The sequence below is a fragment of the Dermacentor silvarum genome, chromosome 10 (genome assembly GCF_013339745.2).
Source record: "Dermacentor silvarum isolate Dsil-2018 chromosome 10, BIME_Dsil_1.4, whole genome shotgun sequence".
Classification (NCBI taxonomy): Eukaryota; Metazoa; Arthropoda; class Arachnida; order Ixodida; family Ixodidae; genus Dermacentor; species Dermacentor silvarum.
In genome coordinates, this window is record NC_051163.1 from 32748490 (window position 1) to 32761573 (window position 13084).

Below are 13084 nucleotides of genomic sequence, written 5' to 3' on the forward strand. Positions count from 1 at the left end.
TCAAAGACAGCGAAGATCTATAAGCGAGTTTAGCCGCCGTTCAGAAGTACTATAGTCGGTGAGAACCTAATAATTACTAGGACGCTCTTCCCAGAAAAACCTGCCCTTCACCTTTGAGCCGAGCTTGTTGGAGTCCGCTCAAGGCTTAATGACTCTGCTCTGCTAATGTAAATGTTAGGCTAACCGGAACATAAAAGCTAGTTGTTTCGAGCTAAAATGTAAGCCATGGCTATGCAGAGATATCATGATCACCCATGACATTTGCCCTAGAAGTCAATGTTTCAGTCCTGAAACCAGTGACACAATGACCGATCTGTACAAACACACACACACACACACACACACACACACACACACACACACACACACACACACACACACACACACACACACACACACACACACACACACACACACACACACACACACACACACACACACACACACACACACACACACACACACACACACACACACACACACACACACACACACACACACACACACACACACACACACACACACGCACGCACGCACACACACGCACACACACACACACATAGTTGCTTAAAAGTCGCGAAATCACTTGACGTCAGGAGAATAAGCGAGCCTAATTGACTGGCGCATCTATGCGAATTGTGTTCGAGTTGGACAGCGTGCATATAACCTTGCAATTATTAAGGTTGTCACCGACTATATAGGGGTCTATTTGAGGGCGGTTCTTAGTGATGATTCGTCACCGGCGCCACCTCCGCGTTCTCACCGGTCTTACTGGTCTTACGTCGCTTAAGGCCTCCCACGCAGACAGCTGCTCGTTACCATAGCAGCCACACAAACTACTTGCTGATTTCCAACGAATAAACAGTAAAGCACGACGTGACAAACAAAAATTAAGGATTATTGCCTTCGAAAACCGCGCAAAGAAGGTGTTAGCTATTCGCGTGAGGTGCATGCAAGGGAACTTTTATTTTATATTGATCGATAATTACGTTTCTAATGGAAAAAATCTGGAAGTTTTGTTTTCTGCTGTTTTTCATACGAGTCTGTATATGAGAACTTGTGGATGGATTCTCACTGATGCTTTATAGTCGTACAATGATATGGCATTCTGTCTGTGATATACTTAACGCGTCTAGTATTTGTTTGGTCGTGGTATGAAGTGGCAATGTCTGTTTTCTTTCCTCATCACTCTATAACTTTGTGTATTTAGCACTGTTTTGTAAACGCAACAGAATTCTAATACCTTAGAACGCTTTTATAGAATGTAGATTATAACTAGTACTCTTACTTCTTCCGTACACTGGCCACTGTACTGTCGTGAAGGGCCTTCAGACACATTCAAGCTGTTCGCAACATCTTTTCGCCTGAAGGATCCCCAACAAATTGTTGGAAAAAAAAAAGTTCTGAATCTGATTATCATTGATACCGACCGCAGAAGCAAAGACAAATTACTGCGAAACTGCACTTTAAGAAGCGTCGCCCTGTAAAAAAATGAGACACTCACCGTATAGCGCGTGGAAAAAGATGAATCCGTTTCCATGAAGTGCATACTTAACGGATACACGCCACCGCAGTTGGCCTCGGCGTTGGTAGAGACGAAGGAAGGTGATTGTGACAACGATCGCGCACGACACCAGTGTACGAGAAACTCACCTGCGAAATAGAGAACACGAGACGGAAGGAAAAATTACGGGACAGTCCGCTCATTTTACAATCGTGAGCAACATAATAACAATAAAATCCATTTCAGCTGAACGAATACACTGCAAGCAAAAGAAGGTGGGGTCAAAAGATGTTTTTACAACATGTCACATGTCTCCCCTCGGTAATTCAAGCACACACAGTTGCACCACAGGATTTGCATAATGGGAAACACACAAAAAAGAACAAGCACTAAACTACAATATATCTCAATATTGCGATTCGTTATGTAAGACGCATAAATGCGAGAATAATAATCTTAAAAAAAAGATGTGCAATGAATGGTTGCGTAACATTAATTGTAGATGAAGGTGTCATATACAAGACCACGAAACAGGAAAACGATATTAAAGAAGTTACCAACACTGGTATTACGTCTCTCGTAATAGTAGACTGCTGCTTAAAAGCTTAGAAGGAAGGTTTGGAATTTCCGTAACTTGAAAATCTATTACCGGATGAGCTTTAAGGCGGACCATATTATGACCGAACGTTGTTGAAAGCCCTAATTCGTTCTTGTCTTATCAACCTCATAGTGTAATTGCCGCAAATCGCAGGCTGTATTTACCTTTAAATATTATTGCTAAAAAATCGTTTATGACTTCTTACTTGTTTACGTGTATACATGGATAACGTTTTCAGACATGTTTGTGAAATTTTCAGTAGCCTGTGTTTTGAAGACGGACACTCAGTGTTTTCACGGAGTGACACGTCTTCAACAGCACGCACAGCTCTTTTTAGGAATATAGAACGTTCCATTATGCTAGTTTCTGTAGACGTTCCCCTTACGAGTATGCCATACTGAAAATGAAAGTAGACAGGAGAGTAATACAGTTGCAGATTTACTCGAACAGCTAGTATACATAACGACAAAAACGCAAAGAAACGTGACGTGTGGATTAGAATTCGACATGCTAATGCGTAACCACTTGCTTTTCAATGTAACGCTTCTATTGTCTTGTTTAGTAACTACAAGCAGATGGGAATATAAGCTACATCAATCCCAATACACAGTCAAGGTATGGTAACGACCCATTTCCTCATAAACGCACCACACAACACACCAACCTACTAAGTCTGCAAAAAAAGTAACTGGAACAAAAAAGAAAAACAAATATGAAAGAAAGGACAAACAAACAACAAAACAAATCAGGAAAAGCGACCCATGTAAAAGAATTTCCACGCGCACTCTGTGATAAAAACACCCCGACAGGCGTAACCCACGAGTGTCAGTGTTCAAGAGGTTCCGACTCGAAGCACTCAATATGCATAAGGTTTCTAAGATTCTGCAGACCAAATCAAATTAATTAGCTCGCTGTCTGCAAGCAAGGCAATCCCGCAGGGCTGTCAGAACCCATATCTACGTTTAGCGTTGAACATTTTAGTCTCAATGAGCACTATTTCGTGGGGACGCAGCGTATGTTCGGTCGCTACAACTTCTCTAAAGCAATTACGAATGCACCCTTTTCCACTATTCGAGCGAGTACGGTTACCTGTTCCCCTTCGAAATGAGACAAATTTAAAAGAAAGCATTTTAAGCGATTACTATCCAGTTTCACGCCCCTAAGATAATATCTTCCTGAGGCCCGAACACACATATGGGATATAATCGGTCTTCAAGGTGGTTTTTATTGTCAACTGTGATGTTATGAACACGAAAAACAATTTTTAAAGCTCAATTACCACGCTTCGACGCCGAAAACTGCGTCTTCATGTACGTGAAAAAAAAAAAAAAAAAAAAAAACTACCTCCATCACCTCCTCATGTTTGCTATGGTAAAACCCACATTTCATTGCTTATACGCCGAGACGAAGATGGAACTATGTGTAGTACACTGCCGTGCCGCTGCCGCGTCCGGTATTGTCACGCAATCTGAGTGATTTCGAAACACACCCCAAGGTTGCTTTCGGCCGTCTCGGACGACACAGAGGTCTCAATCAATTGAGAGTCAAAATTCCTCAAAAGCGGACGACAAGAATACGAGTAAACCACTTCTTTACAGTCACACGCGCACCATACTTCCTACAGGGAATGAACTTTTTGCGTAATCACTTCCGAGTGAATTTCGAAAAAAAAAAAAGAAATGTTGAAGGCACTGTGCGATGTATTGTACGACGGTTCTTAGGCGTATATAGAGACAAAAGAGCAACGCGAAAGGCTGGCACCAGCACAATAGCGACGAGCAAGATGCAGCTGCGTCAGTGAATGGTGCGCTACAAACTTGATAGCGAAGGAAACGGGCTATAGCGCTTTATGGGACTGTGTCACGGCACACTCGAGTGGGAAATGCTTGACGTTTGTTCGAAAAAAAAAAAAAAAAAGGCGTCATTAGGGGCGATGAATCTGGCACTCTCTCGCGAGAAATTTGGCGAATTTGTTGAAACGACTCGACTAGAAGCAGTTTTCACACTTGTTTTTTTTTTTTTTTTTTACTTTTTTTAGCGCGCGAGTGGAAAGAGGTTGCTGTCCCGAAGACGAAAGGAAGCTCGTTTATTCGCTCTCTCTAAATACGGGGGCGAGGCTTCACGCATAGAGCCGCGCGCACACTAGCATGGAAACTCAGCTGTATGCATGCGTGACGATGGAAAAGACTACATAGGCTGACGTGGAAACCTAAGAAACAGAACACGAAATAAAAAGAAAGAACGTTCATCTCCCCGCGTTTGTAATTTACTTCCCATATACCGACCTCGTTTTCTCCTGAATTGTAACAACGTTCGCGAATGAAAACGCCTTGTGGATTACCGGGCGTGCTCCCGAAAAAAGACCGTTATATTCCCCGCAACAAACGCGTCTGTGCCGAATAGCGGGGAATGTGGTTACGATAAGAGGCTACCTTGCAGATGTTCCACGTCTGCGAAAAAAAAAAAGCGCACTTCGCGCGAAGTATTTTGCAGAAACGAGTAGAACATTTGCATAAATGAGGAGGGCAAGCTAACGACCACTTTATTTTGGACAATACGCGTGTATTTATGTAAGGACAAGAGGGGGAAAATAGCAAGACGACTTCATCGATTCCTCGAGTTGTGAAGTCCGTTACAACGACAGCAACTTGGTTGGTTGGTTGGTTGGTTGGTGCCTGGTGTTACAACCAAACACACTACGGGGGACAAGCTATAAATCGGGCGGTAGTTAGAGAAAGAAAGAGGAAAAGTGAAACTACATTTTGCAAATTATTAATTTGAGGGATATAGTAAAAAGTAGGTGCTATTAAAATCGGTGGTTTCTTATGAAAAAAAAAAAAAGAACATTGAGCACGGCACGGCAGTCTCTTTGTTATTTCAAGTTATAATAAACGATCAATTTCCAGGACTGATGTAGAGGAAACGACGTGGGAAGGCGACATCGCATGTTAGAATGAGTCCAGCGACAGCAAGAACCAATATTCAACAACTGAAAAGAACGAAAGAAACGAAAGAAAAGAAGTGCAACTACAACAGGGCAATCGGCATCTTTTCAAGAACTTCTTTACTATATACAGACGATGTCGTTCTCGTCGACAGATCACGGCCCGTTTCGGCCTCCGAAAAATGTGCACAGACGTAACCATTCTCACAGTCTGCGTGGCTCGCAAAACATCACGCGAAATTGAGCTAAAGCTGCTGCGCGACAACACAGCAAATCACCAGTGCGTCCGACTCATAAACACATAAAATGTCTTTTTTTTTTCTCGGATCTGTCTCACCTCTTTCCTAAGAGCACATTGTCGCAGGGAACAGATTTTTTTTTTTCTTGACCATAAGGTCTGGATGACGCATATGAGTGGCCTGCCGATGACTGCGGCATAACAGAAAGAACGGACAGAGAAAACCGAGTTTTATTTCTTGACTGCTGCCAGTTTAATAATAATCATGATAATAGTAATAGATGCTACGCATGGTCTAAGGCTAACAACTACACATTGTCGGTTTTGGCGCGGAATCTAGCCATATACTGATGGTTCCGTCCTGTGGCGGTTCAAGGACGAAGTACTAGAAAATGTGCAGCTATTACACGAATGCACGCGGTGTGTTTAGGAATTAATTGAGTCACGGGGACGGAAATTACTAGTCGGGAGACAGGTACTGGGGTTAAAGAAACAGAAGAGGAATGAAAAAAGCGAAGCCCCCAGATCTGGACGAAAACACCGAAGAGCTACGCAATCGTTAATTCGGCAGACGACACATGGTGAGCAAATCCGCAAGCAAACGGAGGAAAAATTAATAAATACTAAGAAGAAAGAAGACCGCACTGCGTGGCCGGAACAGGGTATATTGAGCAAACTGCGCGCCTAGCCGATCGCAGAAAGACGGAGCGCAGAACGGCCGGCATAGCAGACGACAAGCCTGTGGAAAACAGACGACGGCCGCAACGGACACGTCAGAAGAGAAACGTCTGGAACGACCGGAACAGGTATCAAAGGCCAACAGCAGACGGAATGTAAACGCGGCCTCGTCTGTTTGGCAGCAAGCGTTTGTGCACCCCGATTTCTGTCCGTCTGCTGTCGTTGTGGCGAAATAGCAGCATTTCGAAAAAGAAAAAAAAAAAAAAAAAAAAAAAAAGACCAGCAACAACGGCCCTGGAAGAGCTCAAAGAGAAGAAAACACGCGAAAGATCGATAGCAGACGACTCGGAATACTCGGGAACGGGCAAAACGCAACTGGAATGCCAGGAAGCGAGCGAAAAAAAAAAATAGAAAAGAAAAGTGCGTGCACGGATATTGGAAGAACGCGGAGGCTAGAGGAGCAGCGGTGGACCGGAAGCCCGAGCCCGAGCATCCGGAAACAACGTCACAATAACTTCTGCGGAGCCACGCCGCTAGAGCCGCGGTTCCTTTCGGTCGGTTTCGTGTGCCCGTTCGATTTTTCTCCGCTAAACCTGCAGTCCGCTTCACTAATTCGGTACAGTAATGTCGGGGTTCGGACACCACGTTCAGATGTTTAAATCAGGGGCGGGACGGAGTACGAGATGAACCGCTGCATCCGTGCGAAAAAGAGACACGGTGATTTTCTTGAAGCTCTCGTAAACGCTTGAACACTGAAAACTCTCAGCAGGCATTTTTTTTTTTAGCAAACCTCCTGCAGTATAGGCTCCTCTTAAAGAGACAATAAATATAAAAATAGGAGTAGCTGTATGTTGCAGTAAGTTGCACTTCTACAAAAAAAAAAAAAAAAAAAAAAAAAAAAAAAAAAAAAACCAGACGACTGAGCTTCACAAGTTTCAATAACCTTTACCGAGCCACTGCGGCCCAATAGCAATGAATATATATATATTGAAATCCCTAACATCACACAGATGTACCGACGCTATGATATCGGCGCAGATATAGAACTTAGACCGCCATTCTGTCTTTTAATAACCAACCAAAATTACCCCCAAGTTGGCGAGAATAGTGTTTTGAAATATTAATTTATCAGCCTGCACTTATTTAGAGTTTCTGTTCAGTGTCCCTCTAAATGCTTACCGATAAGGCTACAGGAAGGAGGCATTGCAACCAGCCCATGGCATAAAGCAGGTGGCGTGTCGCAAGAACACCGTAACGGCTCCCGCCGCACTGCAGCGAATTAGCGAGCTGGGATGCCGCAATGACATCAGATACGCACATTAATTCGGGTCTTTCTTGCGTTGCGAAGTTCTCGTTTTTTTTTCTTTCGTTTATGTTACATCGAAACGATTTTCTTTCTCCGTATTTTTTTATTACTGATTCAAGTTACCAAAGTTTCCGATTCGAAGTGCGCGGTGAAGTTACGAGAACTTGGGCAAATGGAGCGGGAAATCGCAGGACTGGCCAGGATACGGAACCAGACAGACTATGCCACTGCTCGCGAAGTCCGAAACGTTTCGTTATTTTTACTTTCTGTCTACATAGATGGATTGATAGATTAGATAGATAGATGGACAAAGAAAGACAGATGGGGACGGAAAGACCGGGAGGTTAAATGGACTTCATTCAGTTTGCTACCCTACAGGTGACCCCTGGTGTTGCGTGAGCGTTCTACTGACGAAAAAAAAAAGAAAAGAAGAAGAAAACAAGCAGAAAGGGACGGCACGTTAACTATTACCTCACTACCAGCCCTACACACCCGCAGTCAAGTAGATTATGGCAAGTCGTTGCAGTATTATCTTTGTGTGCTCTATGGTTAAACTCGGCGTCATTAGATGTCACTACAAACATTGTTGCTGCCGTACACCTCTCCAGTAACCCGCTCTTTCTCAAACGGTAATACGTTTACGGACAAGCTGAAGCTATTGACGGGAAGCTTGAATGGACGCGTCGTAAGCAGGTGATTTTCAGTCTGCGCGCTGGTTCCTATCGTACGTTGGCATTTCCTTCGTTTGCTTGTAACACTGTAGGGGAACAAACATTACTGCAACCGTAATTCGGCATGACCAATGCATATTGTGAAGGCTTAACGTTTTTTACTGGCCGTGACTGTATCTAAGGACAGGAAACGTTTAAAACACGCCAAGCCTGTCCTATCCCGGCTGTCCCGTGGTGTCATGTCACAGCAAATGTTAAGCAGGGGCTGTAATGCGCAGAATATCTGCATTTAATGCTCGCGAAACAATCGCAGCACCGGTTATCCATCGAGCAAAACTGTATGAAAATGAAAGCACCCGTTTAACAAGCATGCCCTGCAGTGCTCAATGGATGACGCGAGCCCTACGTTTCGAAGCGCCGCAGCGGAGCTATAGCGAGATATCTCGGCGGAAAGCGCGAACTCGTTGCTTTTGATAGGTGGGATGGGTGTACGAGAAACGTGACACTCTCCGGCTTCTTCGAGATTTTATAAGAAATAACACTCTTAGCCGTTTTGCAAGGCGAGCGCTAGAATATGTCGTAGCGATCAAGTGCGACACAAAATGAGAGAACGCAGTGAAGCGGCCGTAAAAGTCACCCACCTCTTTCCCCAAAACACACACCCACACACACCCACACCCACACACGCACGCACGCACGCACGCACGCACGCACGCACGCACGCACGCACGCACGCACGCACGCAGCAGCATTATCTCACACACAGGCACGTACGTGCAGACACGCGCACTAGGACAAACAGACATGCGCAGGGAGTAACTCACACACACATACAAACACGTAGATGCACATACACACACAAAATTGGCGCACGCAGACACGCACACACACGCGCAAGCGCAAGACGGCATGAGATACGGCATGCTAGCTAGACGCGAACGTGGAGACTTGCGGTGCGGACAATTTCCCTCGTGCACTCGGGTGTAATGGGGCAGAGCGACTCGGAAACATCTCGCCGAGCATAGGGCTCTCGTAGGAAGAAAGAGGGCGCTATGGGAGACAAGATGGAAACACGGTTTCCTCGCTCAGACATAATTCAAAAGGTGCCCGCGAGAGGGGAAAGAGAGAGAGACAGAGAGAAGTAGGCAGGAGACGGGGGCAAGCGTCATCGAGCACCGCAGTGGCGCACTCGGCTGCCACCTAACGCGCAAGTTTGAAAGTGAGCAAGACGCGAGGCGTAGTGTATAGTGAGGAGCATAAATCTCGGATATTGCACTCTCGTCTTGCATGCATGGCTTGCGATTGCAAGGCTCAGTCCAACGCACCGCTTCGTTTCTTGCTTTTCTTGTTGGTTCATTTTTTTTTTTTGCTGCTTGGGAGGGTGCTTAGTTCTTTCGTTTTCACGTTCATCTTTACTGCTCTCGTGTACGCAGAATATAGCACGATGAGTTTGTACGTATTACACACACACACAGCGATATATATATATATATATATATATATATTGAGAGAGAGAGAGAGAGAGAGAGAGAGAGAAATCAAACAGGTAACGTAGCCCACAAAGCAACGCACACTGTGTACTCCATGTCATGGATATGGTGGAGGTACAAGGTATCGTGTTGCGATTTTCCGCAGGCACGGCTGTATTTTGGTGAGAGTAAAGTGGGAATAGAATCGCGTACTTATACCAGCATATCGAAACCGAGAATAATTTCGTTAAATGAAGAGCTTCGTTATAGCGAGACGCACACATTGTTCTCTATTATCACTTTTAACCGGCCAGCCACAGCTGTATAATTATTTGTCGGCGCAAGGCTCGCCTACACGTGTCGGAGCGTCCCTGAATGTTGCCGCCGACGCTAGGGCGAAATAACGTACTCTAATGAGATTGTGCGCTTCACTCTGCTCAATAAAGAGTTGAATCCGTAACTCAGTTTTGGCACTGCCTTTGTTCGTCGTCATCACCACAACGTGAAATGGTCAGAAAGACTGACAAGACACGTGCGGACAAAGTTATAATTAAGAAAAGAGTAATAAAGACGTAATTTTTTGCCTGCTATTATACGCTATTATCGTATAGAGAGCGAATCTCTTGAGCACGTCTTCTACACCTTCAAGGGAGCGTCAAACTATCTTAACGGGTCAATGGCATCCTTCAGCTGAATTTAAGCACAGCATACCCATCATTGCCCTCCCGTGCCTCCCCAAACTAAAAATCGGGCAAGACCTTGTGCGTACGTTGTTGCTTCGGAGAGTTAAACACATTGCGCATTATCAATTGGCGTAGAGGAACAAAAAAATAAAAAAAACATGGTTCGATCGCACGTTTCTAGAAATTGTGTTTCGTTAAATCTAAATGGTGCTGTGCGTAGTTGTGTGACATAAAAAAGCCAGAAAGAAAGAATGAGAGAGAAAGGAAAAATAAAGGAGTTAACAAGAAGAGAAATAATCTAATATCTTCAGCGATCTACCGCGACAGAATCGGTATAAAAACACCAAGAAAGTCATCAGTGGTCAAGATCAACATAGTTCACTACCACAATAACGTCAATGCGCAGGCCAAGAGGACCATTGGCCGTATTTCACTCAGAAAAAAAGCAACAAACACACTGGTAAAAAAAAAAAGACAGACAGAAAAGAAGAAGAAGAAGAAAAAAGAAAAGATATGGCTCAGAAAAAAAATAAGACAAACAAATAAGCTAACCAGTCACGAAATCGCCTAACAGAGAATATCGGTAGCTATCAAAGACGAGTTTAAGGAAGCGAAAAAAAAAAATGCAAGAAAAGAAAAACCGGTGAGCTTCGAAATCTAGAGTCTAGATATTACGGGTCAGGCGATCGTTAAGGAACAAGGCACAACGCTGGCGCTATGGTAGGGCGGAGGGCATTAGCCAAAAACTTTTGAGATTCATCTCAGCGGGAGAGAAGCTTGAAAAAAAAAAAAAAAAAAAAACGGCGAGCTTCTCAGAAGCCTAGTATCGGGAAGACGCTTACGAGCACGCAACTTGGAAGAAGAAGAGAAAGCTAGAGAAAAGAGGAGAGAAGTAAACGAAAAATCAAATACAACCCCTCCAAAGGTATACCGCTACATCTCCAGCGACTGCTGCGCCTTCCGAAGCAGCTTTATAAAAGAAAACCTATAAAAAAAAAGAGAGGAAAAGAAGATTGAAGATCCGTCTGCGCGGGACGTTCCAACTGCCAAAACTCGGCAGACACTGTTCCAAACCCGACGCGATTGAACTCGTCGCCGGCAGCAATTTCGCGCGCTTCGTCGACGAGGCGTTAAAAACTCGTTTAGACCTTTTCCTTAACCCCGTGCGACAGCGAGTTAAAATCCTAGCTCTGTGCCCGCGGAAACTACGGCGCAACATGGTACGTTCAGACCGGCACATAACTGACACGTCCTAAACAGCCGGTCACGTTCTGCAATTTCGAAGTCTGTGGGCCAGACAAGCTAGAAAATTCCTCAACTTCAGTAGGACGCATTGTTTTTTTTTTCGTTCGCGCTCGTCGTTGCTTAGGATTGAGCGCTGGCAACTCAGTTCCTGCGGAAACGCGCAGAACTGATCAACTATAAGCGTTGGTGGTTTATTTCTTCTGGCTAAGGAAACGATTAAAGTATTAATCTCAGCAATTCTAGTCTTGCACAACAGGACTGTCCTGTCGAGAACAAGTTCTTTGCGGAGAGCGCCGGTCAACTTGATCCCCACCATGACAAAGCGCTAAGGAACAGCCTACATACGACCGTTAATACATTAGCCAGCGTATTGTTGACCGCTAATTTGCTTACTAAACCGCTGAGAATAACAGACAAATAGATAGAGAAAAAGGCATAGAACATGCTGCATTGCGAAGGTTCATTATCTCCATCTCAAGTATCTACGCTGAAGCATGATATAGATTTCGATGATATTTGCAGCACTGATAAAGGACCACTTTCCGTCTGGGAGTTTTCGCAGTGAAGTGATGGAAAAAGAAAAACGCAGCGAATGAACGAGTTTGCTGTGTATCTAATCTGAGGCAGCAGTGAGCCGAAGTCTAACAACGATGTACGTACATCTTGCTCTTTCGTCGTACACATTTGATGCTTCCTCAGCGCGCTACGAGTCGTCACTCCACTCACCGGTTTCTCGGAAATAACACTTGCGAGAACAGTCACCACTCCATCAATATCGTCCTTGCGCAAGCTATGTGCGCTTCCTATACGTACACGCTCGCAAAAGGTAAAGCACGCTTTACAGGACAGATAGCGGGCGGAACGTGGAGGTTAGCCAGTTTAAATGAGAAAACTGCTGGCACATTAAAAGGCGTAAGACTGTGGTCGACGCTGGCGTCGACGACAACAATGACAGACAATGAACACAGCTAAAGGCGGCCGACACATTAGGACTCAACCGGGACTAAGTTCCGCGCATAATGGATAGCGGTTGTGAAGCAAGCTGGGAGCTGTAATGCAGTAAAATCGCCGTATGCGGCTGCCCTTTGATCCCTGAACAATTTAATGGTTTGCGTGGAGAAGCCGGCGACGACTCAATAGCCGCCAACATTTCCAGCTTCATCCATACGGATAGCTCACTACAGAGTCTTGTGTGTCCCCCGCTCTCATCTCGCTGTCTCGTGTTTTATCGCGTTGTAGTATTCAGAGCGGAAAAAGGGGCGAGAGTGGTGAAGAAAGTTAGGTGAGGGAAAGAACAGAGAGAGAGAGACAGAGGCAAGATGAACAAACACCAGAGTGGCGGACAACGAGGAGCAAACGGGAAAGGCAAACGCGCGCGACCGGACTCGTCCGGCGCTAATGACGTTACGGTGTTATCTGCGGAAACAGGGTTAGGGGGGGAGGGCAGAAAGAAGGGGCGAGTGTGAAGCGCGCGAGTCGACACCATTGCGACAGCGCGCTACAGAATCGCGAAACGCAAGAGGCGCATTAGCGCAACACGTTCCGGTCAGCTGCGGTCAAAGGGCAAGCAGCTTGTGGCCACCGTGGCAACGCGGAACGGTGGAAGCGCGCTCGTAACACCGATGTGGAAACACGAGTTGAACCGCCTCTTAGACCGATACGGTCGCGACCACTGCGCTCAATACGAAGCCACGATAGTGAAACAAACTGGCCATCAAAAAAATTCAAATAAAACAGACCTTGAAAAT

At 45.1% G+C, this 13084-nt stretch overlaps 1 long non-coding RNA gene across 1 annotated transcript in view; it reads right to left on the bottom strand.

Moving 5' to 3' along the window:
• Positions 1 to 1542: 1542 nt before the first annotated feature.
• LOC125940884 (uncharacterized) overlaps positions 1543 to 13084 on the bottom strand; it is a 186299-nt gene continuing 174757 nt past the window's right edge. The window contains exon 3 of the long non-coding RNA XR_007464058.1: positions 1543 to 1653. This is a non-coding gene — a long non-coding RNA (uncharacterized LOC125940884). The remainder of the gene's footprint in view (positions 1654 to 13084) is intronic.